At 42.7% G+C, this 26,477-nt stretch overlaps 1 protein-coding gene across 8 annotated transcripts in view; it reads left to right on the forward strand.

Moving 5' to 3' along the window:
- Positions 1-5,402: 5,402 nt before the first annotated feature.
- Positions 5,403-26,477, forward strand: part of TNRC6C (trinucleotide repeat containing adaptor 6C) — a 129,786-nt gene continuing 108,711 nt past the window's right edge. For all 8 annotated transcript variants that reach the window (XM_033438596.2, XM_033438600.2, XM_033438604.2 and 5 more), the window contains exon 1: positions 5,403-5,532. The gene's annotated coding sequence lies outside the window, so the exon portion shown is untranslated. The remainder of the gene's footprint in view (positions 5,533-26,477) is intronic.

Genomic DNA, 26,477 nt, shown 5'->3' on the forward strand with positions numbered 1-26,477 from the left:
CTCAGCCTTCACATCTTCCCTCCTAACCAACACCCCCAGCTAATCATCTATGCCCTGCCTTCAACATCCACCCCTATGCAGACCACCCCAGAAAGATCTCTCCAGCCCAGACATCTCTCCTCACTTGCAGATCTGACCATGCCACTAGCTGTCCCCCGGTGCCTCCAACTGCAAACGGACCCAAGCAGACCCACCCCTTGTTTCCCAAAGTCCCACCTAAGGCCTCTAGCTCGACCTCCTCCTCTTCCTGTAGCCCCTCTCTCACCATCCTCCCAGCTCTCACTGAGCAAGAAAACTGGGCATCGCCCTTTACCATTTTCCTTACTCACTATATGTATATACTGACCCCAACCCCCGCCCCCAGAGTCCACTGGAGTTAAAATTATCTTTCAAAGGGATCCTTTCTGTTTGACTTCTAGTGTCACTCTAGTTCCTTCCACAGTTTCTCATTTCCTGGCTGCATGACTTTGTGGGCGTCCTACCCTGTGCCATCACCCCCTGCCTTACCTTCCTTGTCTTAGCCTTCTTCTCCCTGTCATCCACGATGTTCCCAGAGAGATCTCTAGGACAGCCAAGTATAAGGTTTAGAATCATTTAAGGGCCCTCCATGGCCTTCAGGATATAAAGTCCAAACGTCCTTCATGTGACATGATATGCTCCTTATAACCTGGCCCCTGCTCACCACTCCCACTTCTCCTTACACATTCGGTGTTCCAACCCTACTGACACTCTGCAGCCCCCTGAAAGTGCTATGCTGCTCTCTTCTATTTCTGTTCCACTGGCTGTTCCCTCTGTCTTCAATACCCTTCCATCAGCTCCTGGTCATTGCAGCATTCTAACCATGGCTCCCCTTGCATCCTTCAAGACTGAGATCAGAGGGCCTTCTGGGAGGTCTTTCTGAGCACTCCAGAGTGACCTGGGTCTCCCCTCCTGCCCCCTTCAGCACCATGGATGTATTGTAATCCTAAGCCAACCGTGCCTTTCAACTTTAAATCCCCAGCACCTAGTCCATTGCCTGGCACATAACACAGGTTCAATAATTGTTCAGTGAGAATCTCTAACTAGTACAAAGGAGAAGGGTCAGGCCCAGAAAACTGCCTAAGGTCAAACAGCCAGTGAGCAGTGGTGCTGAGATTCAGCCTTGCTCATATCTTAAGATTCTGGCCTCTACTCCAGTATTTTCCTCAGTGCAGTGGGAGGACGACTGCACCAGAACCACTTGGGGGCGGGTTAAATATGCAGCTTCACGGGCCTCACCTTAGACCCACATGAATCTGTATTTCAAACAAGCTACCGTGGTGATTCTTATGAACAGAATTCGAGAATCAACACCCCATGCCTCGCTGCCTGCCTGAGAGGCCTTTTAAGTTCATCATATTTTTTTCTTTTTCTGGCCACACCGCGTGGCATCTTAGTTCCCTTACCAGGGATTGAATCTGCTCCCCCTGCATTGGAAGCACAGAGTCTTAACCACTGGACCACCATTCATCACATTTTTTTTTAAGGCCAAGTCGGTAGCTATCTGCTTGGTGATTAGCAGCCCTTCTCCATTACATTTTCATTGAAAAGCAATCATTTGTTGAGTCTTGAAGCTTTTTCCTTTTAGAGTCCACTGTTAGGATGCAAATTCTACTTGCAAAGTCAACATAGGTAGGAGGATGTAAGCAGGGGCTTCAGGAGGAAGCAAAGCAGCCCTGTGTGGTTGGAAGTAGCTGGGAGTGGAGGGCAGGCAAGTAACGCACACAAATAGGACCCTAAGGAAACGTGCCCTTTATTATTTTTTACTCTCCAATTTTAGCGTGCATCAGAATCACCTGGAGGGGGACTTTCCTGGCGATCCAGTGGTTAAGACTTTGCCTTCCAGTGCAGGGGGTGCGGGTTCAATCCCTGGTTAGAGAGCTAAGATCCCACATGCTTTGTGGCCAAAAATCCAAAACAGAAACAATATTGTAACAAATTCAAAAAAGGCTAAAAAAAAAAAAAAGAATCACCTGGAGGGCTTATTAAGCTGCAGACATCTACCCCCACCCCCGAGTTTCTGATTCAGCAGATCTGGCAGTGGGGTCCAAGAAGTTGCATTTCTAACGAGCTCCCAGGTGATGCTGATACTGCTGCTGGTCCAAAAAGCACACTTTGGGAACCACTGAGCTAATTCAACCTTTGTGCCCAATGCAGTCATTTATTCTGCAATATCTATGGAGATGAGGATGTGATCAGCCTGTCTTTCTGCTTAAAAGAGATGTGGCATCTTGTTACATTTCAAGCTAGAGTTTCTATGGATAACTCTCATGATTCTTCCTTGAATGAAACCAAAATTCACCTCCAAACCTTCCACACACTTATCCCAGGCTTGCCTCCTACATTCTCCCAGATGTGTCCAGCCAGGTCTTCTCCATCTGTCCTTAACTACTTGACATTTTTTTTTTTTTTTAGAAATTTATAAAACATATTTGTCTGCACCGGGTCTTTGTTGCAGCATGCGAACTCTTATCTGCAGCATGTGGGATCTAGTTCCCTGACCAGGGATTGAACCTAGTCTCCCTGCATTGGGAGTGCAGAGCCTTAGCCACTGGACCACCAGGGAAGTCCCTTGACCTTTTTTTTTTTTTTTTTTTTTTTGCGGTACGTGGGCCCCTCACTGTTGTGGCCTCTCCCATTGTGGAGCACAGGCTCCGGACACGCAGGCTCAGCAGCCATGGCTCACGGGCCCAGCCGCTCCGCGGCATGTGGGATCTTCCCAGACCGGGGCACGAACCCATGTCCCCTGCATCGGCAGGCGGACTCTCAACCACTGTGCCACCAGGGAAGCCCCCTTGACCTTTTAACTTAAGAGCTACACTTAATATTTAATCCTCTTACATGTAATTCTGTGGGGTTTGCCCATTTTTATAGATTATAACCCATACCTTAGTTATGAGGTGGTAGTGGCAGGGCTGATAAAGGGATAACAGACCCCAAATATGCACTGACCCATTTTACAACTTTGCCTGGGGGCTGCTCATGCTTTATTCAGCCCAAATAGCCACTGATAAGTGACACTGCAGTCTCCACACTCATGGCCATCACATACCTCAATGTTTCTGGATCAGCCCTAATTTCAAGTATTCTTTCCGTTGCTACAGGCCCACATGCCAAACCATGAGTCTAATTTTTGGTTCAGATACTATGGTCAATATAAGTGCTGCCTTTTCTCCAGGTGTTTACAGTGTAAGATAATAGGAGAGGACAATTGTTTTGCCTGGTTTAAGCTGAGGGAGGGGGACAGTAAAAAGAACAAGATGGAGAAAAGTTGAGAGGTTACAGTCACAAATTCAACATCAAGGACCAATATTAAATCGTGTAATTTTGGTTCAGTTTTCCAAAAAGCGAAGTTCTGCTTATTGCAATGATGGGTCCACCCAGGCATCTGGATTTCTCATTGATTTAGCAGTCTACTTAGTGGACGCTGAATATTTTGAAGATGTTATTATTTTGAGCTCCCTCCTGGAGCATGTGATGATACCTTTATCTTTGAGAAATACAAAGGATGCAGGTTTCTCCGAAGTCAAGAACCAAATTAATGTAAGTAAAACGCTGAGTGGAAAAGGCAGAAGCCTCTATGTCAGCTCCGGCTGACTTCAAAGCTTTCTAAGTGATGAGGGTTTTCGGGAGGCGAAATACCCAGCACAGACAGACATTTGAAGATGATTTTAGAGCGTGGTTTGTGACTCTGACTACCGGAGAGCTTAAAATATGGCAGTAAGAAGAAAGGAGGGCGCCGAGCTCATGGGACCCCGAAGGGAATCGAGAAAGGGGAATTTGTTGTGTCTCTTTCATCCACAGACGTTTCAAAGCAAGACACTCGCGGTAACAAAATTGCACTGCGAAAGTAACGTGTCATCTGCTCTTCAAGACGGGGACACGTAGATAGGGAATGGTCTCCAACACGAGCAACTTTCAAGTAGCACCGCTGAGCCTCCACCGCACAAAGGGGAAAGCTGGCCTGCTTCCACCACGCTTCACGAAAATGGAGAGAAATCTTGGTTTCAATATCTTCTCGTGACTTGAACCGAAAGTTAAAAAGGGACTTTTAAATTGCACATCGCTCCTGACCTTATCCACGATTAATGACTAGTGTACATGGAAGAGGAGCGGCGGGATGGAGGACCACTACCGGGTGCAGAGCACCGGGAAGGAACCGTGGACGGTGGGAGCCGGAGCGCCCGGGTTCGGCCCAACAGCTGTTTGCGCGGTGGGGGCGGGATGCTCGCGCTCCGGGGACAGGGATGCCTCCCGGGGGCTGTTTCGCAGCGAGGCTTGTTTGGTTCGCAGAGGGCGCGCAGGGGCAGGCTGGGAGGCGGGCGGCGAGCAGGATGCTCCCTGGCCCCGGCCGGCGCGTGTACGTGTGTGTGCACGGTGGGGAGGTGCAGGGCGTGTGCACGGCACGGGCGGGACGCGCGCCCGGGCCGTCTCCGGGTTCCGCCGCATAGAAGGCCAGCGCCAACGGGTGAAAATACAGCGCAAAACCCTGGCTCGGGAGCCGCAGGGGGCCGGCCGGCTGGGGAAACCGAGCGGGCGCACAGAGCCGGGTCCTCGCCCCGCGGTTGAGCCGCGCTAATGCAGACTCGCAGCAACCTAAGAAAAGGAATGACGCCGCGCGAGTTTCCACGCACCCCAAGCAGAGCGCGATCCCTCGGGACTCGCGCGTACCCGCCAGTACCCTGGCGCGCTCCCCGCGCGGTCTGGGGAACTACAGTGCTGGCGGGTATTAAGGGAGGGGTGGGGGCGTGGCTTAGCTGGAAGTAGCCAATGGGCCGGGGAGGGGCGCGCGGGGGCGGAGCTCGGGTTTAGAGTGCCGATTGGCCAGTTGGCTCTCCGGTATGCAGATACGGTGGAGTCACGTGCCAGGGGCCAGGACGACTTCCTGTTGGAGGCCAAGGCGGGGCGGGGAAGGGGGCGCGAGCGCCCCGTCTGGCTGGAGCGGGGGGAGGGGGGGTTCTTGTCAGTTAGAGCAACAAGATGGCCGCGGTGGCAGCTCCGCACCTCAGCGCGACGGCCCCGGGAGCCGCAGCCGCCGCCGTCGGCCCTGCCGCCCCGCAGCCCTGAGCGCCGCCCCGGCCGCCCCCACCGCCCCTGACAGGGCCGTCCCTGCGCCTGCCGCGCTCCTGCCGCCGCCGCCGCGGGCCCGCCCGAGCCGGAGGCGGAGGGAGCGGAGCCGGCCGAAAGCAGAGCGCCGAGCGCAGCCGCCGCCGCCTCGGATCCCGGGCCGCGCCGGAGCTGCTGTCCCGCCTGCTGGTGCGAGGAGGAGGGCGCGTCGCGGCGTCGCCGGGGCCGGACCTGGACCCGCTGGGACGCGTCGCCGCCCACCCGCCCGCGCCGCCGCTCGCGCCGGGACCTGAGCCCGCGGCGCCGGCGCTGAGCGGGCCCCCGCCGCCCGAGCGCCCCGCAGGCCCCGGGGCGGCTGCTCGAGTCGTTTTTGCCGCCGCCGCCGCCAGGCCCGCGCCGCCGGAGCCCCGCCGAGGAGCCGCCGCCGCCGCCGGGGACGGATCCCAGGTGAGCGCGGTCTGGGCCTCCGAGCCGCCGCAGTCGGCGGAGCCGTTGGCGTCGCCTTTGTTCGGCCGGACCCGGAGCGCGAGGGGTCGCGGGTCCCGGCGGGAAGGGTGAGCGGCGCAGGGCGGCAGGAGGAGCTGCCGGCTGCGCGGGGCCGGGTGCGGGCGCGCGCGGGGAGAGAGGCTCGCGGTGCCCTGCGCGATCGGCACGGTCGGCGCGGCCACACGGCGGTTGCGTGTGTGGTGTCTGGAAACGATGCGGTTGGTGGAATTGGCTCCCCTGAGCAGTCACCCGCGGGTTTTGCATTTCTGATGGCATGCATGAACCCAAGCGTTTTCGGTGTGGGGCCTCCCGCGCCGTTGTTTGGGGGAGAGCAGGCGCGGGCGTGCCTAGGCGAGCGTGGAGGAGCCCCTCGGCCTCCCACGGGTCTGGAATCAGGTGGGCTGCTCGCCGCGCTGCAGGCTGCAGGGCGATGCGCACGGGGGACGGGAGCCGACCCGCAGTTGCCCCGCTCTCGGAGCGCGGAACCCGAGCGCCTTGGGGCCACCCCCGCTCGAGCGACGCCTCGTCTGCACCTTTGCCTGGTGGATGAGGTTAATTAATAGATTCGTGCCTGTTAAATGTGCAGATACAGATACAGGGGTTCCCTGCGCGTTAACTCGGTGGAGAACCTTTCGCTTGCAGGTTACACGCAGCTTTGGGAATCTCATGGAAGATGCAGGATTGCTGCCTCCACGTCGCGGGGCGGGGGAGGAGGAGCCGCAGATCCTGGCTGCACCTCTTGCGGTGTAAGACGCTCGACAGCCTCAGGGATTCTGTGCAAAATGAGTGCGACTGTCTCGAACCTTTGCCTCTGTCAGATTGAACCTCCATTTGAGTGGTCTGCTCGGTTATGTCTAGGCATGAACTGCAGATTCTGAACTCAAAATGGTGCTCTGTAGATGTCCAACTTAAGCGTCTTTAAGGAGTTGCAAGTTGGAGGCGTCTGGCTGGTTTAATCCATTGTGTTGCTGAGGTTCGGGTTTTCTCCTGTATCCGGTGTTCACGTGGATGTGCTGCGGTGTAGGTGGTCAGTTTGATGATCACTGTGTAGAGGCTGCTACGTCTCTGAACGTAATTTGACCCCGCAGGAGGCTTATTTTACGCAAGTTATTTCCTACATTTAGAATTGAGTAACTATGGGGATGAGTTGAGGCACTGGAAATGTGGCTTGAGTGATCTTCGAAGACAGTGGTAGCCAGTTTGAAATGTGTAGGGGGTGCGACAATTCTACGCATAGATTCCAGACTTCCTTCAATACTACATGAATGAATAAAGGATAAAACTTAGCCCCAGGCCAGATGAACTTGGTTGGCAGAGGGCACCTTGAAAAAATTTACATTATTCCAGAACCATGGAAGGTGGTGAAGGTCTTTGAACACCTTTCTGTGTGGCACTCCTAGGATGCTTTGTTGGGGGAAATGATGCAAAATGAGGTTTTCAAAATGACTAACCCAGTTGTATTATCCGAATTAATTTTATTATTGGTGTTCACAGATGATAAACGTCTGAATAGTTGTTACTTTGTTCTGAGTCTTTCATATTCTTGTCCAAATCAGAGACCTTACTGTTTGGTACCTCTGATTTACTATTAAGGTATGAAATTAAATAAAGTTGACACTGAGGCTGTCATGAGACTTAATCCTAACTACTTCGTTTTGGATTCTGGCATTTAAATATTTTAGTAGTAACCTGGGGTACACGTCAAAGTTGATTTTAGGTTTTCCTCCTCACAGTGTTTATTGTTGTTCTTTTTCAAGTGGCATATGTTTTAACACTTTGACAAAGATTGTTTTGTAACAGGTTTATGTTTATACTTAGTTGGCTCAGGAATTTTGGAACAAGTAGTTGCCTTAGAGTGCTGATTCTGAGGGAAGGTGAGCAAATTGTTTCATTTGACTCTCAATGATTAACTATAACTAAACCATGGAGGGAATATAGGAAACTTTAAATTACAGTATTTCTCACCACCACCACCTTTTTGTTAAACAGCCGGCTTTGCGGAGATAAATTTGTGCTTTTGCAAATGCTGTCATCTGGCTCACTTCCAAAACCAAGCTGGAGGAGGAGGAGGTCAGGGCTGGAAAGGCGGCAGCCTTTTTCCTTACTGAAGAGACCTTTCAGTTGGAAAGAAACGGAAGATAAAATTCCTACAGTACTGGCTGAGAATGGGTTGTTTGCATTACTTCCCAAATTCCAAGTGGGGGTGATAAGGTCCTGAATGTAAACTTACTATTGCTTGACTCAAGAAAGTGATGCTAATTTTAAACTTAAAAAAAGAGAGAGTACTAGTGAAAGTCTGTTTCTCTGTTATTTGATTTGAGCATATAGAATGTCTTTGACATCATATAACTTTAACAACTTAACATTTTAAGGCTGAGAGCCATCTTAAAGACTATTTTATGGGGGGTATTTTTGGCCTTCCCCAGTAGGAATTAGATCCATGAGATTGCATACTTATGTTTTCCATGATATGGACCTCTCAGTCAGGGTTTATTGTGTGAAGGTGATATCTGAGAAGATTTTGTAAGAAAGAAAATGGATTGGATGTGAAGTCTGAGGCTATTCCACATATCTGAATAGCATATGAGTTAGTTAAGATTTGGGGATGGAGCAAGCAAAGATTACTCAGCCAGAGCAACTGAAGCCTGTGTGGAAAGCATGAGAAATGGAGAGGTAGCAAGGGAATATGACAAGGGACAGATTTATAGAAAGCCTTGGAACCTGGGTAGGCTGAGGGAGCAGGAGGTGGAGCCCTGAGGAGGCAGAGCTGTAAGTGGGCAGGAACCAGGTAACTCTGTTTTTGTCTGTTTGTTTTGCTTTTCTTTTTCTGTGATTAAAACTGTTTTGACTTCTTACTCCTGATTTTGAGACAATCAGGTGGGTTTTTACCTTTTATTCCAGCTTAATTTCAGAGGCTCTTCTGATGTTTTTTTAAATTTATTTATTTATTTATTTATTTATTAGGTGAGCTGTAAGGAAATCTTTTCAAAGAGTATTAGTGTCGTGGTCTATTTTGTATGATAACTGGCTTCACGGTAAAGGTGACTGGATTTTATTTGCTTAATTAAGACAGTTAACAGCTTAATAATTTTGTTTGAAGATGCCATAGATGTAAGTAGAGGGAGCAGAGTATGAAGTGGCCTTTTTTTTTTTTTTAGGACATTTTACAGATTTTCTTTCTTTAAGCCAGTCTGTTCATGACTATCTACATTTTTACAAATTAGCTTTTATTATTTTTAAAATTTTTATTGGAGTATACTTGATGTACAATGTTGTGTTAGTTTCTGCTGCACAGCAAAGTGAATCAGTTATATATAGGTATATATATGTGTGTGTATGTGTGTGTGTATATCTATCTATCTATTTATCTATCTATATATCTATATATGTATCTCCACTCTTAGATTCTTTTCCCATATAGGTCATTACAGAGTATTGAGTAGATCAAATTAGCTTTTAAATAATTGTGCATTCATGAGGAGAACGTTCTTTACTTTGCAAAATAATATACATAAGCTTTAAGATGTTTTCAATCATAAACATTCAGCTTATACACAACTCTTCAGGAATATAATTACTTAAAAATATAAAGATTCCTTGTTGTCAGAAATAACTATAAAAGCTTACGTAGAGAATGTATGTTTGACATTGAAACCAAAAAATGTGTACTCCTTGCCCAGTGAACTTGTTTGAATAACTTGATTAAAATAATCCTGTAACTTCTCTTGTGCAAATTATGTATTTGAACTGTAACTTATTTAATGAAAAGTAAAATAGTTATTTTTCAGTTCTCCAACTGGAATGTGACAAGGATTTGCGTGTTAAAAATATGGTGAAAATTCATACCCTTTGTGCTATTTTTGGAGTTTTACTAAAAATGAATTCTTTTCTTGGCCACACATGCTTTCAGAGAATGAAGAAGCTATTGCAGGGATGGAGAGCTGTTTGTTAAGAATGCATTCTTCCTCTGTAGCCCTCAAAGACTATAGAGCTGTGTGCAGAGCTAGACAATCTGGGCATCCAGCCATAAAACATCCCTGCTGTAGCACAGATAGTTGTTCGCACCCTCCTGAGCCCTCCATGGCTGCAAACCACAACAGAAGGAATGGGCTTGGGAAAGCAGCGTTCACTGCTATTTTGAACTCTTAATATTCTGTGTAGCTCTCTGAGTTCCAGCTCCGCATTGGGACTTTGGTTTTCTAAGATGTAGTAATGGTTAAGGGTAGGCAAGAATACAGCTTCTGAAATATGTCTCTTCTAGGCCAATGGATTTCAACATTTGCTGTGGGAAATGAGGAGCAGCAGGTTGTCTGTCTCAGGGTCTCCCTCTCCTTGTTTGCCTCTTTGTTGCAATACTTCTATCCTGTTGGGTAATGACCTGCCTGAAGACACATCACCTGGCCACTGGGCCTTGTGTACAGGGCCCAAAGGAGAGAGTCCTGTGGAGTCTGTCCTCCAGAGAAGACAGCCTATGGGCTAGATAGGTACCATGTGGCTTAGATCCCACTCTACTTCCTCATAAACCTTTTTTTTCATAAATGTTTTTTGACACAAAATTTAAAAAAAATTTTTGTACAGAAATATGAAAATGGAAGAGTGTGCAGACATGTCAGCTCATCTTTGTTATAAGGTTACAGCATTTTCTGTGAACACCCATCTACTTGTATAAATCCAGGTGATCCCCTATGATCCTCTAGAATACAAACACCTGAACAGCTTTTTTTCTTCAATCTAAAGTCCTACTCTGTTTTCCTTCTTTAGAATGTTTTAGAAATCATTACACTGTTCTATTTCGTAATGCCCTTCTTCTGAAGGCCTGAAGTGCAAACCTACAATATCACAATATCAAGTCAAATTATTCTCAGCAGCGGGATAACCCCTGTCTGTGACTGAGTCTTTTACTAACACACAGGCTGGCTAGTGCCAAACGTGGTTAGTGCCGAGGTGGTTATTGGGCGTATGTGTTTTGCCAGATTCATTTTATGTGTATAGTCTAGCTTATTAAGGATAAGATTTCTCACAACTAAAATCAGTTGCTTGGGTTGAGTCTGGCAAAGGCATTGTTTATTTTTTCTTACCAAAGATAATTTGTTTTTAATTTTTCTTTTAATAAATGAATAATTTAAGATAGCAACCAGGAATTAAAGTTAAGGTCTGAAGCTGGGAAATGGCAGCAGAGGCAAAACTTATCACCTTCCCAACCACTGGGACTGTGAAAAGACCTTAACGTCAGGAATTGGGGGGGTGGGGTAGAATTACTCCTTTGATTGCATGTTTTCTCACACTCTATGTGAAATGCACAGGGGGAGGGGAAAGTGTAGGAAGGGAATTTACAGCAATGGGCTTTATTCTTCAGGAGGCTGATGTCTTAAATGAGGCTTTGGGGGTAGGTGAGGGCAGCAGATGTTGGCTGTGTGGAAGCAAGTACATTTGAGTCACTGAGGACAGTGGAGAATTGTGTGTGCATGTTGGGGGGTTAGGAAGCATCCTCTCAGGTCGCCAGATCTCAGTTTAAAAATAATCTTCAAATAGGTACAGCTAACATTTGAGCATCTACTGTGTGTGATAGTGTGCCAAGGATGTGAGTGTTTATCTTCCTTAATCCTCACAACACTCCCAGAAAATGGGTGCTTTAATTCTATTTTACGAAAGGGGAAAGGGAGGACAGGGAAGGAAATAAAAGATCCTACAGCTTGTAGGAAGTGAAGCCGGAATTTACACTCAGTCTACTTCAGAGCCCTCACACATGGATTAATAGCTTGGATTATAGTCTCTTTTCCTCTGGTCTGTGTCCCACTGATGCACTTTATGTATGTTTTCCATTCCTCAGCAGCAGCTTGTAAGGTAGGTAGTACATTGTGTTCATTTTCTAGATTGGGAAGCTGAGGCTGATGCAAGTTGAATAGTTTGCCCGAAGTTAGAGCCTTAATAACATGTCTAGGTCCTCTGATGCCAGAGTCGGAGCCACTTTCTAAAGCCCAAGCCTGGTCATGTCGTTCCTTCCTTTACTACAGAAATTTAATACCTTCTGTGTTCAGCGGCCACAGTGAAGATGGACCTCTCCCTGCCCTCCATGAGGTGTCCTTAGTGAGGGAGACAGGCACCAAACAAGTAAAAACAAACAAAGCAAAAAACTGAGATGCCAATTAAATGTCGTGAAGCTTCCTTAAGTTCACAGCAATCCACGTTGGTATGTAATTATACAGCCGTGTTCCGCATCTCCCCTCTTGAAGCTGCATGTTAGCACATGGGATGCTTAGAGAAGTCCAGCAGCAGAAGAAACGTTTACCTTCGTTAGCCCAGTCAGCCTTTCCCAGATTTATGTGACCACCAAACACTGTTTTCCCTTTGGTACTACCTTGTAGTGTAGTTCAGTGGAACAGACTTGGGAATGTGAAAAGAGAGTGCCCAGTCATTCGAAAGAGGGAGGGGACCCATGGGTCACAGTGGTCAGGCAGAACTTCACTTGAAATGGGCCCTGGAAGATTGATAGATAGCATTTGGCTGGATGGAAGGAATATTCTACAAGGAGACGAATGGGCAAGCCATGTTTGGGGAACATTTTGGCAAGTACCTAACCATAGCAGCTGGAACTCAGTATTTTTATTGAATAAGTGAACACCGAGACCTAGCTGTACGTGGAGTTTTCATGTTGGCAGTGAGGTTTAGAAGGGGTTATATGGGTAGAATCTCCATTCTTTGGCTGGTTAGGAACTTTTGATGGTTGTTGATGGGCATGATATTGAACCAAGTGGTAGATTAGAAACTTGCATGGAGCTGATACACAGTGGATGGTTGGAGGGGAGATTGGAAGCATGAGAACCATGGCTGTTGTGGTTGTCTGTCAGGCGATGCGAGCTTGGACAAGCATAATGGTAGGGGCACACTGAAACGGTGTTAGGAAAAATCAGCAGGACAAAATAATACCAAATGATTGGTGTGGGCTGTTGGAAAGAAAGAATTCTAAGAGGTCAGACACACTGTGCTCGCTGCTCTTTCTGGGATGTTCCAGAGAGGCTTTAAATTAAGTAAATAAAGAAGCTAATGTTAAACTGTTTGATTAAATACATAAATGAGTCCTTTTAAAACGCTGATCGGGGAAAGATGGCACATAATATAGCAGTTTTAGGAGAGTTTATTGTTTGAGGTTCTGGGGTGGGGATTTGACTCACAAGCATAAATCCCAGTATGTAATGAGCCATGTAATAATAGGGTTCTGCTGTTAATTATGGTGAGTACTCGCAACGAAATTGAATTTTCTTAGTACCATCCCTGTAAAAAAAAAAAATCTTAACTCAGACTTTATATAACAGTCCCAGATAATATTGTAAACTTTATGGATATGGAATATTGACAAAAGAAAGGGAGAAAACAAATCTTAAGTATTTCCAGAAAATATGAGATCAGATTATAATGTAAGTAGTATACCAGTGTTCATGGTGGCTGTGTTGAAGTTACTAGAACTTTTTAAGTTAGGTGAATTTATTAGAAGTGATAATATGTTCTTTATTAACAAAGAAAAAAATTAAAGCAACAAAATAGACTTTTTTCTTTTTTTACTCCTCTAGGACGGGGTGGGGAAGCTTTAAAACAGACAAAAATATTATTTATTTGCCACATTCAGGTGATGAATAAGAACTTTAGCCACTGTTGTACCTTTGTATGTATTATGGTTTTGCATTTAATTGATGAGCACTATTTATTCTCCCTGTTCATTTTGGACTCTAAACCCCAGCATAGCCACTTACAGATTAGTGCTTTGCAAAAAAGCCTTAATTATCATCATCATTTCTCTATTAGGTTTTGAGTTCCTTGATAGCAGGGATAATAATGTTTTTGTCTTTGTAATATCGACAGTATTTTGTGGATACTAAGGTTAAAAAATTTCAATTTTGAGTCATTTGTTTCTTCAGAGATGTTGCTTCCACAGATGATCATAGGGGGAAGGGAAGAGATTGATAATGACTACTTTTCCTCTGCCTTTTTTTTTTCTTTTTTTTTTCAGTCTTTTTAGGATAGTGACCCACCATATTTTCAACTAGTCAGCCCATCATGGGAGCACGGGATGCACCTGCAGGTGTGAGTAGAGTTATGCGATAAGTCCATCTTAACAGTCCTCGGTGGAATGCTTTGCACCGTGTTTTCTGTGGGTACCTGTAGGAATGGGCAGTTCTCTTTTCAGGTCTCTGGGCATTGCCAGTAAGTTCCACCAACCAAATTGTAAAGAAGTAATATGTGACATTTCTTAAGGACATTTGAACTTTAGGTATAATTCCTGGTTTGCCTTTCACAGATCAGGTGACTATCATTAGATACTAGCCATTGGAAAAATGAGTGTTATAACTAATAGGATCATTCTGGCCAATCCACAATGTCTGGTTAGCATATATTAAATGTATTTTTCTATACTCCTCTAGGGGGACTCTGGAAATCAGATCGAATTTTTAAAGGATGTTGTCAAAATTCTTTTTCTTAAAATCAGTTTATGTTAACTATAATTTAAGTACTCTTTTAGCACAGTTATTAAATGTGGTTAATTAGTTTACACATATGCCTATTTAGCCTTTTTTTTTTTTTTTTGCAGTACGCGGGCCTCTCACTGTTGTGGCCTCTCCCGTTGCGGAGCACAGGCTCCGGACGCGCAGGCTCAGCGGCCATGGCTCACGGGCCCAGCCGCTCGGCAGCATGTGGGATCTTCCCGGATCGGGGCACGAACCCGCGGCCCCTGCATCGGCAGGTGGACTCTCAACCACTGCACCACCAGGGAAGCCCCCTATTTAGCCTTTGATGGCAGAATTTTGATTATGTAGATCCCATGGCCTAAGAAAATGGGGTTTTCTCTTTAGCTTGTGGTCTTCCAACTAAATCTCAAATTAGTGGACATTGATTTCAGAATTCAGCCTTTAGGATTACTCAGAAGTTTTTCTTGCCTTTTATTTGTCTTTCCTGTAACCCTCCCCCTCCGCTTTTTTCATTTGCTCTTTTCATTTTTTTTTTTCCTCTCCTGAAACTTTGCACTTCAGAGATGGGAGTAAAGGCTTATCTTGAGGCAATACGATGAACAGTGTGCTTTCTTTCATTTCGATGTATTGTTGTTTTGCTAAGCCTATTTGCTCTGAGGATATAAAACCACAACTGGAGAAAGGACTCCAAACTTCATAATAGCTGTATTTTTTTGAGTGCTTGTTGTGTGCCAAGTACAGGGCACTTAATACATTACCTACTTTATTCTCATCAATAGATGTGGAAACCAGGGCACCTCAGAGAGGTCAGGGCTCCCTGATTGCTGGGACTGTGCTCCTGGCTGTTCAGTTGTTCCCCCTCATTCAGATGGACAGAGTGATTTTTATTACCATTAAAGATCTAAGAGATCAGGACTTCCCTGGCAGTCCAGTGGTTAGGATTCCTCACTTCCACTGCAGGGGCCACGGGTTCCATCCCTGGTTGGGGAACTAAGATCCCGCATGCTGCGCAGCATGGCTTGGGGCCCCAAATTTGATGTGTGGCATTTGGCTTCTTTTAATTTTAAAAATTTACCAAATGTTAACATAAATTACCTGTGTCTAATGGGTTCATAGATAGCCCCAATATCAGTAGTATCATTTGGGGCTCTAAAAGTACATTGAAAGAAAAATAACTTTGATGTGTTTATAAGAAATGTTATTTCTCTTGGAAAAACCTGAAAGTGAATTCTTTTCTCTCCCTGATTTCTAAGTCTGGCATCCAGAATGCAGCTGAGGCAGGAACATGTCTGTGAGACAAACATAGATCTCCTGAAATCTTATGGATTACTTTTTTTTTCTGCCACAGCAGCAGGTTTTTCTTAAAACATTGTTTGAAATTTAACATTACTGAAAATTTTAAGCCTGCTTAAAGGGATTCTAGTTTTGATTCAAATTATAAAAAGTAAGGCATTTTTATGAAAATCTGTGTCACCTTGACACCAGGATGCTCTAGTTATTAATGGGATAAGCTAGAAGTAAGGTGCCTTTGATATATATGAGCAGTGTATGATAACTGTCTGTCTTCTGTCTAATTCAACTACTTCCTACTACTTCCTGTTCAATCTCACATTTCAGTTGGAAAGCAATTTTCTCACTTGACCCATTTTTCTTCTGTATTGTGTCTTTCTTCCAGTTCTTCAACACAGAGAGTTTGAAGGAATGGAGTGTTGTAAACCCTAACAAGGTGAAGAGATTAAGATACTTGCTTTGGAATAAGCATATTCTCTTTTATTTCTTCCTTTGGCTCTCTGGTTGGAGGGATAATGGTTTTGCTTGTTTACTTTCATGTCACAGTTTTCAGAAGAGATACATATTGAATGACTGAGAATGGTAGGGAGGCATATGGGTAAAGAAAAACACAGGTGTGTGGGGGTAAGGATCTTGTTTTAGTAACATGGATAATTTAAGGATATTATAATTTTAGTACATACATATGCAGTAAGCCTGGCATTAATAAGTCTATATCGTAAAATGTCTATTTATCTGGAGACCTGGGTCTCTTGATATCATTATCTTGTTATCATGAATGCCACCATTAGTCACAGGTTTGACGTTATCATGTGATGACATTTGTTTCGCACCCATGGCTTTGTAGAATGCTTGAATTGGCTTCTGTCCTTGCCAGATCAAATTCTAAATGTCCTAACATACCTAACAGAACACCAGTCTCTTTCCTGAAACCGTCTCTGAGTTCACTGTGTAAACTTTCTCTTTTCTGTTTACACTTACGCCTTTGGTGACCTTATTCAGTCCTGTGACTTTAAATACCATACATACCCTGAAGACTCCTATGTTTTGTTTTGCCAGCCTGGGCTGCTCCCAAGACTCAGTATTTGCATAGCTAGTTGCCTTCTCCACATCTCCACATGACTGTTTAGTGAGCATTTCCACCCCACAGGGTCAGGACCTGACTCCTGCTCTTGCCCCCGCATCCACTCTGCCTGTACTCCTCCCTGTCTTACTCGGAGAGCACTTACATCCTTCTAGTTGCTCCAGGCTCAAACTTTGGAGTCCTCCTTGGGCCCCTCTTTCTTTCCATGTACAGTACATAGGACATTAAACAGGTGATTTCCAAGTAGTCCATGGGTCAAAGAAGAGATCACAAGGGAAAGTCAGAAAATACTTTGAACTGAATTTAAAAAAGAAAACACAACATATCAAAATTCATGTGATGCAGCTAAGCTGTACTAAGAGGGAAATTTATAGCTTTAAATGTCTGTATTAGAAAAAGAGAAAGATCTCAAAGCAATAATTTAAGTTTCTACCTTATGATTCCAGGAACTGAAGAACAAACTAAACCCCATAGCGAGCAAAAAGAAGGAAATAAAGATTAGAGTGAAGTCAATGAAATAGAAATAGAAAACAGTAGAAAAGGTCAGTAAAACCAAAACCTGGTTAATTGAAAATATCAACTAAATTGAGAAACCTGTAGCTAGATTGACCAAGAAAAAGAGAGAAGATACAAAGTACCAAAATCAAGAATGAAGAGGGGACTTGAGAACTGATCTTACAGAAATTAAGTAGATACTCTGAATAACTTTGTGCAGACAAGTTAGACACCATAGATGAAATGGACAAAATTCTAGAAACAGACAAATTACCAAAACTGACTCAAGAAGAATGAAAAGTCTGAATGGACATCCAACAAGTAAAGAAACTGAATTAGCAATTAACAATTTGGCACAAAGAAGAGCCCAGGTCGTCTTGGCTTCACTGATAGATTCTGTCAGACATAAAAAAAACTAATACAAAGCCTTCACAAACATTTCCAGAAAATACAGGAGGAAGAAACACTTCCCAGCTGATTCTGAGGCCAGTACTGCCATGATAACAAAGCCAAAGACATCATAAAAAAATTAAACTACAGCCCAATATCTCTCATCAATGTAAACACAAAAATCTTCAGTCTAATATTAGGAAGCCAAGTCCAGAAACATATAAAAAGGATTATGACCAAATGGGATTTATCCTAGGACTGCAAGTTTGGGTTAACATCCTAAAATCACTTAATGTCATACACCATATTGATAAAATCAAAGACAAAACCACATGGTCATCGCAATAGATGCTGAAAGAGCATCTGACAAAATTCAGCTCCCATGTATGATTTAAAAAAACAAAAAACCTCTCAGCAAATTAGGTAAAGAGAACTTCTTCAACTTGATAAAGGGTGTATAGGAAAAACATACAAAACACAAGGAGTTAACTCATATTTGAGGGTGAGCAACTAAATGCCTTCTCCCTAAAATTGGGAACAAGACAAGAATGTCCATTCTCCTCACTTCTATTCAGCATTGTACTGGAGATTCTAGCCTGAGCAGTCAGGTTAAAAAAAAAAAAAAAAGCATTTATTGGAAAGGAAGAAGTAAAACTTTGGCATGATTCTGTATGTAGAAAACCCTAAGGAGTTCTTACACACACACACACACACACACACAGCTACTAGAACTAGTAAACAAGTTCAGCAAGGTCACAGAATACAAGATCAGTATATGAAAATCATTTGTACTTCTGTATACTAGCAAGCAATTTGAAAATGAAATTAAGAGAACAATTTCACTATGGCATCAAAAAGAATTAAATACTTGAGAATAAATTTAACAAAAGAAGTGAAAGACTTGGACACTGAAAACTGCAAAACATGGCTGAGAGAAATTAAAGAAGATCCAAATAACTGGAGAAACAGTCTGTGTTCATGGATGGGAAGACACAGTGATGTTAATATAGCAGTTCTCCCTAAATTGATCTATAAATTGAATGCAGTTCCCATCAAAATCACAGAAGGCTTCTTTTTTGCAGCAATTGACAAGCTGCTTCTAAAGTTTACATGAGAATGCAAAAGGCTTAGAATAGCCAAAATCATTTTGGCAAAAAACAAAGGAAGGTCTTAAAATTTCCAATTTAAGAATATACTATAGGGGGACTTCCTTGGCGGTCCAGTGGTTAAGACTTGGCGCTTCCACTGCAGGGGGCGCGGGTTCGATCCCTGGTCTGGAAACTAAGATCCCATGTGCAGTGTGGTGTGGCCAAAACAAATAAGCAAACAAAAAGAATATACTATAAAGCTAAAGCAATTAAGACAGTGTGGTACTGGCACATGGACAGACATATAGACAAATGGAGCAGAATTGAGTGTTCAGAAATAAACCTTTATCTTTATGGTGAATTTTTTGACAAAGGTGCCAAGGCAGTTCAGTGGAGAAAGGATAGTCGTTTGAATAAATGTTCTAGGACAGTTGGCTGTCCATATGCAAAAAACAAAAAAAAGGTGATTTAGACTTCACACCATATGCAAAAATGAACTCAGAGTGGATCATAGACTTAAATGTAAAAGCTGAAACTATAAAATCGTTAGTGCAGGAGAAAATCTTCAAGACTTTTGGTTAGACAAAGAGTTCATAGATAAAACACCAAAAGCATGATCCAAAAAGAAAAAAGTTTATAAAGTGGACTTCATCAAAATTAAAAATATTGTGCTTCAAAAGATACCATTAAGAACATGAAGAGACAATCCACAGACTGGAAGAAAATATTTGCAAATCATACAGCTGATAAAGGGCTCGTTTCAGATTATATAAAGAACAACTGTTGTAACCCAATAATAAGACAAAATACCCAGTTAAAAATGGACAAAGGATTTCAGTAGACATTCACCGAAAAAGGTATACAAATAGCTAATGAGCACATAAGATGCTCAACATCATTAGATTTCAGGAAATGAAAATTAAAACCATATCCACTTCATAGCTACTAGAATGGCTACAATCAAAAGGACAGGCAATAACAAGGACTTGAAGAAACGGGGAACCTCATCCATTGCTGGTGGGAATTGCTTGGTGCAGCAGCTTTGGAAAACAGTTTGCCAATTTCTTAAAAAGTTAAACATAAATTTAGCCTATGACCCAGTAGCTCCTTTCCTACCTATCTACCCAATACAGATAAAAACATATCTTCACACGAAAGCATGAACATGGAAGTTATTCATAATAGCCAATAAGTGAAAGTAATCCAAACTACCATCAACTGGTAAATGGGTAAATGAAATGTGGATATCCATATGGATATCCATACAATGGAATATTAGTCAGCAATACGAAGAATGAAGTTGGGATACATGTTACAGTGTGGATGAATCTCAAAAACATTGTACCAATTGAAAGCAACCAGATTTCATTTACGTGATATTTCCAAAAAGGGCAAATCTGTGGGATCCAAAAGTGTCTTAGTGGTCGTGTGGGGCTAAAGGTGAGAATGGGGATTGGCATGAAGGATCTTTGGTGGATAATGAAATTGTTTGAAAACTGGATTATGGTTATGGCTGTATAGCTCTAAATTTACTCTGCATCTTTTTTTTTTTAAGAAGGAAAAATGCTATCTTAAGGCTTTGATGCATGTTAAAATATGTATACTAATTATCAGACATTTTCATCTTATTTTTTATTAAAAATATGAGAATTGTTCTTTGTGTGTTTTGTGGGTTTTTTTGGTTTTATTTTGGGGGTATATTACCATTGCTATTTAATGTTCTATATAGTCAAGGTGTTAATGGATTAGCGACCAGCATTATATCTTGTATATCTGCTGCATTTCCAAGAATGAGTCTTAACTAATTTAAGCTATTTAAAATTTGCAGATCTTTGGGGTTTATAGAGGAGAAAACTGGGGTTTATAGAGGAGAAAACTGCGATCCAAAGAGGTGGTGTGACTTGCGTAAGATCAGACAGTCCTGGGTTCAAACCCAGGTCTTGCCAAAAAAACCCCACTAGCTTTATGTCTTTTGACATAGGTAAATGAGCAAAGAAAAAGATAATTTATAAAAGAGACTAGTAATCAAACATTTAAAAATTTATCTTGCCAGTAGTCAAAGAAAAGCAAATTAGAGAAACCAGAAAAATTTTTTGACATATTCAGTTGGCAAAGCTCAAATATAATCCTAAGGAGAATGAGAAAAGAATCTTCCACTCATATGGTGCTAGTGAAAATGTGGCAGTGAAAATGGGTACAAACACCTGTAGGCAGTGAAAATGGTAGTACATATCAAAAGATTCAAATACCTTAATACCCCTAGTGAGATTATTTTTGGGGCATTTTTATTAAGGTATTTTTCCCCACATATACTAAACTGCACATATTTAAAGTATACCATTCAATAAATTTTTATATACCTTTGAAACCATCCCCACCATCAAGGCAATGAGCATATCTGTTGAGGTTAAGTTTTGAAGTATGTTGGTAGGAGTAGTGGGACAGTGCACTGGAGGGGGATGAGAAGCAAAATTTAAAAACCACATGACCACTGGAAAACGATGGTAGAGGGAATGGGGATGCCTTCCTTATAATTTTGCCCATAAAGGTAAGCTACACATAGCAGTTTTTGAAATATGTGTCATTCTTATAGGAAGGTAATTATCTCTTAAATATTATTTAATCAAACCTTTCCTTTTGGGGCTAAAATCTATTCTTTTGAAAATATAGAAAAGCATTGTGGTTAAGAGATTTGGGGACTTCACACACAAGTAAAGTTTTAACAGCAGAAGTGGGAGCTGACATATGGTTGCCGTCTTTTTTTTTAATTGTTTCATTTAATATTTATTTGTTTATTTATGGCTGCATTGGGTCTTAGTTGCGGCACGCGGGATCTTTTGTTGCAGCGCGTGGGCTTCTCTCTAGTTGTGGCGGGTGGGCTCCAGAGCACATGGGCTCTGTAGTTGCAGCACATGGGCTCAGTAGTTGTGGCATGCGGGCTTAGTTACCCTGCGGCATGTGGGATCTTAGTTCCCCGACCAGGGATCGAACCCACGTCTGCTGCATTGGAAGGTAGATTCTTAACCACTGGACCACCAGGGAAGTCCCGGTGGTCCCGACATTTGAGTGAAAACCACCATCATCTGCTCTTATCATTATTTTATAAAACAAAAGACGTTCCCATGCAAAGAAGTAGAAAGGACACCATCTTAGAGGAGAGTCCTATAAATTAAGTGAATGTAACTTTGTGAAAAATGTTCCTCATCCTTATTTTTCTAATTTTGTGGCATTATCTGGAGTTACTTGATAGTGGGGTTGGTTTCACAGCTGTGTACATATATCAAAATTTACTGAATGGTATACTTTAAATATGTGCAGTTCATTCTCATTAACTGACAACCAGCATTTGAGGACCACTGGTATAAGCATGGTCTTGGGAGTATAAATTCTGGGATAGATTTCTGGGAATGCCACTTATCAGCTCAGTGACTTAATTTCTCTGAGCCTTTGCTCATCTGGAAGAAGTGGATAATAACGCCCACTACAGGGTTACTATACAAATTAAGTGAGATAGTGCATAAATTTGATACATTGTAAGTACACGTTATCTTCCCTGTATTCAGCCCTGCCAAGTCTGTTCCTTCCTACCACACATTTGTGCTATCATCTATTTGTGTGTATATTACTGTAATTTCAAAGGAGTGATTCAAGTCTAGAGAGAGGTATTGTTTTAACCCTATCATAGACATGACCATAGTAATCACTTTAGTATGATTTGTAAGGTGTGGGAGGGGGTTGTTTTATCCAGAAAAGATCCACAGATGGCCTATAAAATTATTGCTTGAACAAAAGGCATGGAATAGAGATTGAATTTGTATTCTTTGTAGACTGTTAGGATTTGTTCTTGTGATGATTATATTGTCCGTTTAATTTACTGTATTTCACACAGAGAAACCCCATTCAGGGTTCCAGAAGTGCTTATTAAATCGATCGTCTGTGGCATTTAATTATCATAATGTGGTAAAACTTTGTTCAGTACGATCAGATACCTAAGAAATATACAGTCACTCAGTCACATATGTTAAAGAGAGAAAGGAGAGGAGGAGAGTAGAGTGAGCAATAATATCGCCTTTTCAGTTCCACTAATATCTTTCTTAGATCTGTAATCTCCAGTACTTTTAAAGCTTTGGGTAATGAAAAGCAACTTCCTGATTCAAGAATAGTAGTTATTTATGCCCTGGTGCGAAACAAAAAGACAGCTTCTTAGGTCAAAAGGAAACATTTATTGAGCCTTAACCTTGTGGTAGGACAGGATCTTAACCTTTTAAGTAGTCACAGAACGCTTTGAGACTCCAGAAAACCTAAATGGAATGAAGAAGAAATTTTAATTATAAAAGAATTTCTCTCCAGAAAGTTTCTTCTTTTCGATAATGTTAATAAAATTATTTCATGGGAATTCCCTGGTGGTCCAGTGATTAGGACTCGGTGCTTGCCAGGGCCCAGGTTCAATCCCTGGTTGGGGAACTAAGATCCTGCAAGCCACGCAGTGCAGCCAAAAAATAAAAAATAAAAATAACATAAATTCTTTTATACTTTTTAATATTTACTATTTAAATTGTCTCAGAATTTTAAAAAGGGAAAGCTATTGACTTTCCTTTGTGAAGCTAGCGTAATTATATCAAAAACATGAAAACGACATCAACAAAGCTATCTTTAGATTTCTATTAACATAAATATAATCTGAGAATCTTAAGTAATTTACAGAAAGTATAATTCATCAGTGTTAGCATTATTTCTTTAAAATCTCTTTCTAAAGAGCATTAGAGACATGCAGTAGCATAAGATTATCTTAACTGCTACCTGGAAAGTCACTGAGTAAAATTCAATATCCCTTAGACTCCTGCTTCTGGCTAAGGCAGACTAGCTGTATCAGACCACCCCTGCTGCCAAGAACTAAAAAAGTTAGGTGGAATATAAAAAGCAACTCTTTGAAGGCATTGGAAGCTACCAGGGTATTGAGGACTTATTTATTTATTTATTTATTTATTTATAGCTGCGTTGGGTCTTCGTTGCTGCACGCGGGCTTTCTCTGGTTGTGGCGATTGGGGGCTACTCTTCGTTGCAGTGTGTGGGCTTCTCATTGCAGTGGCTTCTCTTGTTGTGGAGCACGGGCTCTAGGTGCGCAGGCTTCAGTAGTTGTGGCCCACGGGCTCAGTAGTTGTGGCCCGTGGGCTCTAGAGCGCAGGCTCAGTAGTTGTGATGCACGGGCTTAGTTGCTCCGCGGCATGTGGGATCTTCCCAGACCAGGTCTCAAACCGATGCCCGCTGCATTGGCAGGTGGATTCTTAACCACTGCCTCACCAGGGAAGTCCCAGCATTGAGGATTTTGAGGGGCCAAGATCTCCCAAAAGAAGGGAGGTAAGAGGCAGAATAAACATTTGCTGCCACATGACCCCTCAGAGACATTTGCCAACTCAAAAGCTGTAACTGAAGAGCTGAACTGAAAACTGAGGCTGAGAAGCTAAGTAGAGTGTTGACTTGGCGGAATGGGGGGGCCACAAGAGAGATGTCAGGGATGACAGTGGGGAAAGGACCCTGGTAAACATCCCAGGCTTTTGGCTGGGCCTCCCTAATTGCTTTCCCCCACCCCCAAACAAAAGTTTTATCCTAGGAGTAATGATGAACATAAGGATCATCCTGAAATCCAACCCTTGCAGAAACTGAAACTTACTTTTGAATTGGTTAAAATAGATTAAAGTGATTTCACCTCTACTCTGAAGTGCCTGTCAGAAGCAAAAGTAAATAAATGTTCTCTAGAGGGAGATAATATCATCCAGTCTCAGATATCGCCACAGTTTTTCCATGCAGTGACTAACATTCAGTCCAAAACTAGGCATGTAAAAAGACTGAATATCATAAATCACAGCAAGGTCCTTTGTGACCCACCTCCTAGAGAAATGGAAATAAAAACACAAATAAACAAATGGGACCTAATGAAACTTCAAAGACCATAAACAAGACCAAAAGACAACCCTCAGAACGGGAGAAAATATTTGCAAATGAAGCAACTGACAAAGGATTAATCTCTAAAATTTACAAGCAGCTCATGCAGCTCAATAACAAAAAAACAAACAACCCAATCCAAAAATGGGCAGAAGACCTAAATAGACATTTCTCCAAAGAAGATATACAGACTGCCAACAAACACATGAAAGAATGCTCAACATCATTAATCATTAGAGAAATGCAAATCAAAACTACAATGAGATATCATCTCACACCAGTCAGAATGGCCATCATCAAAAAATCTAGAAACAATAAATGCTGGAGAGGGTGTGGAGAAAAGGAAACACTCATGCACTGCTGGTGGGAATGTGAATTGATACAGCCACTATGGAGAACAGTATGGAGGTTCCTTAAAAAACTACAAATAGAACTACCATATGACCCAGCAATCCCACTACTGGACATATACCCTGAGAAAACCATAATTCAAAAAGAGTCATGTACCAAAATGTTCATTGCAGCTCTATTTACAATAGCCCAGAGATGGAAACAACCTAAGTGTCCATCATCGGATGAATGGATAAAGAAGATGTGGCACATATATACAATGGAATATTACTCAGCCATAAAAAGAGACGAAATTGAGCTATTTGTAATGAGGTGGATAGACCTAGAGTCTGTCATACAGAGTGAAGTAAGTCAGAAAGAGAGAGACAAATACCGTATGCTAACACATATATATGGAATTTAAGAAAAAGAAATGTCATGAAAAACCTAGGGGTGAAACAGGAATAAAGACACAGACTTACTAGAGAATGGACTTGAGGCTATGGGGAGGGGGAAGGGTAAACTGTGACAAAGCGATAAAGAGGCATGGACATATATACACTACCAAACGTAAGGCAGTTAGCTAGTGGGAAGCAGCCGCATAGCACAGGGAGATCAGCTCGGTGCTTTGTGACCGCCTGGAGGGGTGGGATAGGGAGGGTGGGAGGGAGGGAGACGCAAGCGGGAAGAGATATGGGAATATATGTGTATATATAACTGATTCATTTTGTTTTGAAGCTGAAACTAACATACCATTGTAAAGCAATTATACTCCAATAAAGATGTTAAAAAAAAAAAGAAAAGAAACATTTCTGAAACCAAAAAAAAACTACAATGAGATATCATCTCACACCAGTCAGAATGGCCATCATCAAAAAATCTAGAAACAATAAATGCTGGAGAGGGTGTGGAGAAAAGGAAACACTCATGCACTGCTGGTGGGAATGTGAATTGATACAGCCACTATGGAGAACAGTATGGAGGTTCCTTAAAAAACTACAAATAGAACTACCATATGACCCAGCAATCCCACTACTGGACATATACCCTGAGAAAACCATAATTCAAAATGAGTCATGTACCAAAATGTTCATTGCAGCTCTATTTACAATAGCCAGGAGATGGAAACAACCTAAGTGTCCATCATCGGATGAATGGATAAAGAAGATGTGGCACATATATACAATGGAATATTACTCAGCCATAAAAAGAAACGAAATTGAGCTATTTGTAATGTGGTGGATGGACCTAGAGTCTGTCATACAGAGTGAAGTAAGTCAGAAAGAGAAAGACAAATACTGTATGCTAATACATATATATGGAATTTAAGGGAAAAAAATGTCATGAAGAACCTAGGGGTAAGACAGGAATAAAGACATAGACCTACTAGAGAATGGACTTGAGGATATGGGAAGAGGGAAGGGTAAGCTGTGACAAAGTGAGAGAGTGGCATGGACATATATACTCTATCAAACGTAAAATAGCTAGCTAGTGGGAAGCAGCCGTATAGCACAGGGAGATCAGCTCAGTGCTTTGTGACCAACTAGAGGGGTGGGATAGGGAGGGTGGGAGGGAGGGAGACGCAAGAGGGAAGAGATATGAGAACATATGTTTATGTATAACTGATTCACTTTGTTATAAAGCAGTAACTAACACACCATTGCAAAGCAATTGTACTCCAATAAAGATGAAAAAAAAAGAATATTGAGCACAGTTCCTTGTGCTATACAGTAGGTCCTTGTTGGTCATGGATTGAAAATAAATCATTAAACTTTCAAAAAAAAAAAGACTGAATATCAAGAGAAAAGACAGACAATAAGGACA

This window comes from Orcinus orca, chromosome 19, assembly GCF_937001465.1.
Source record: "Orcinus orca chromosome 19, mOrcOrc1.1, whole genome shotgun sequence".
NCBI classification, from domain to species: Eukaryota; Metazoa; Chordata; class Mammalia; order Artiodactyla; family Delphinidae; genus Orcinus; species Orcinus orca.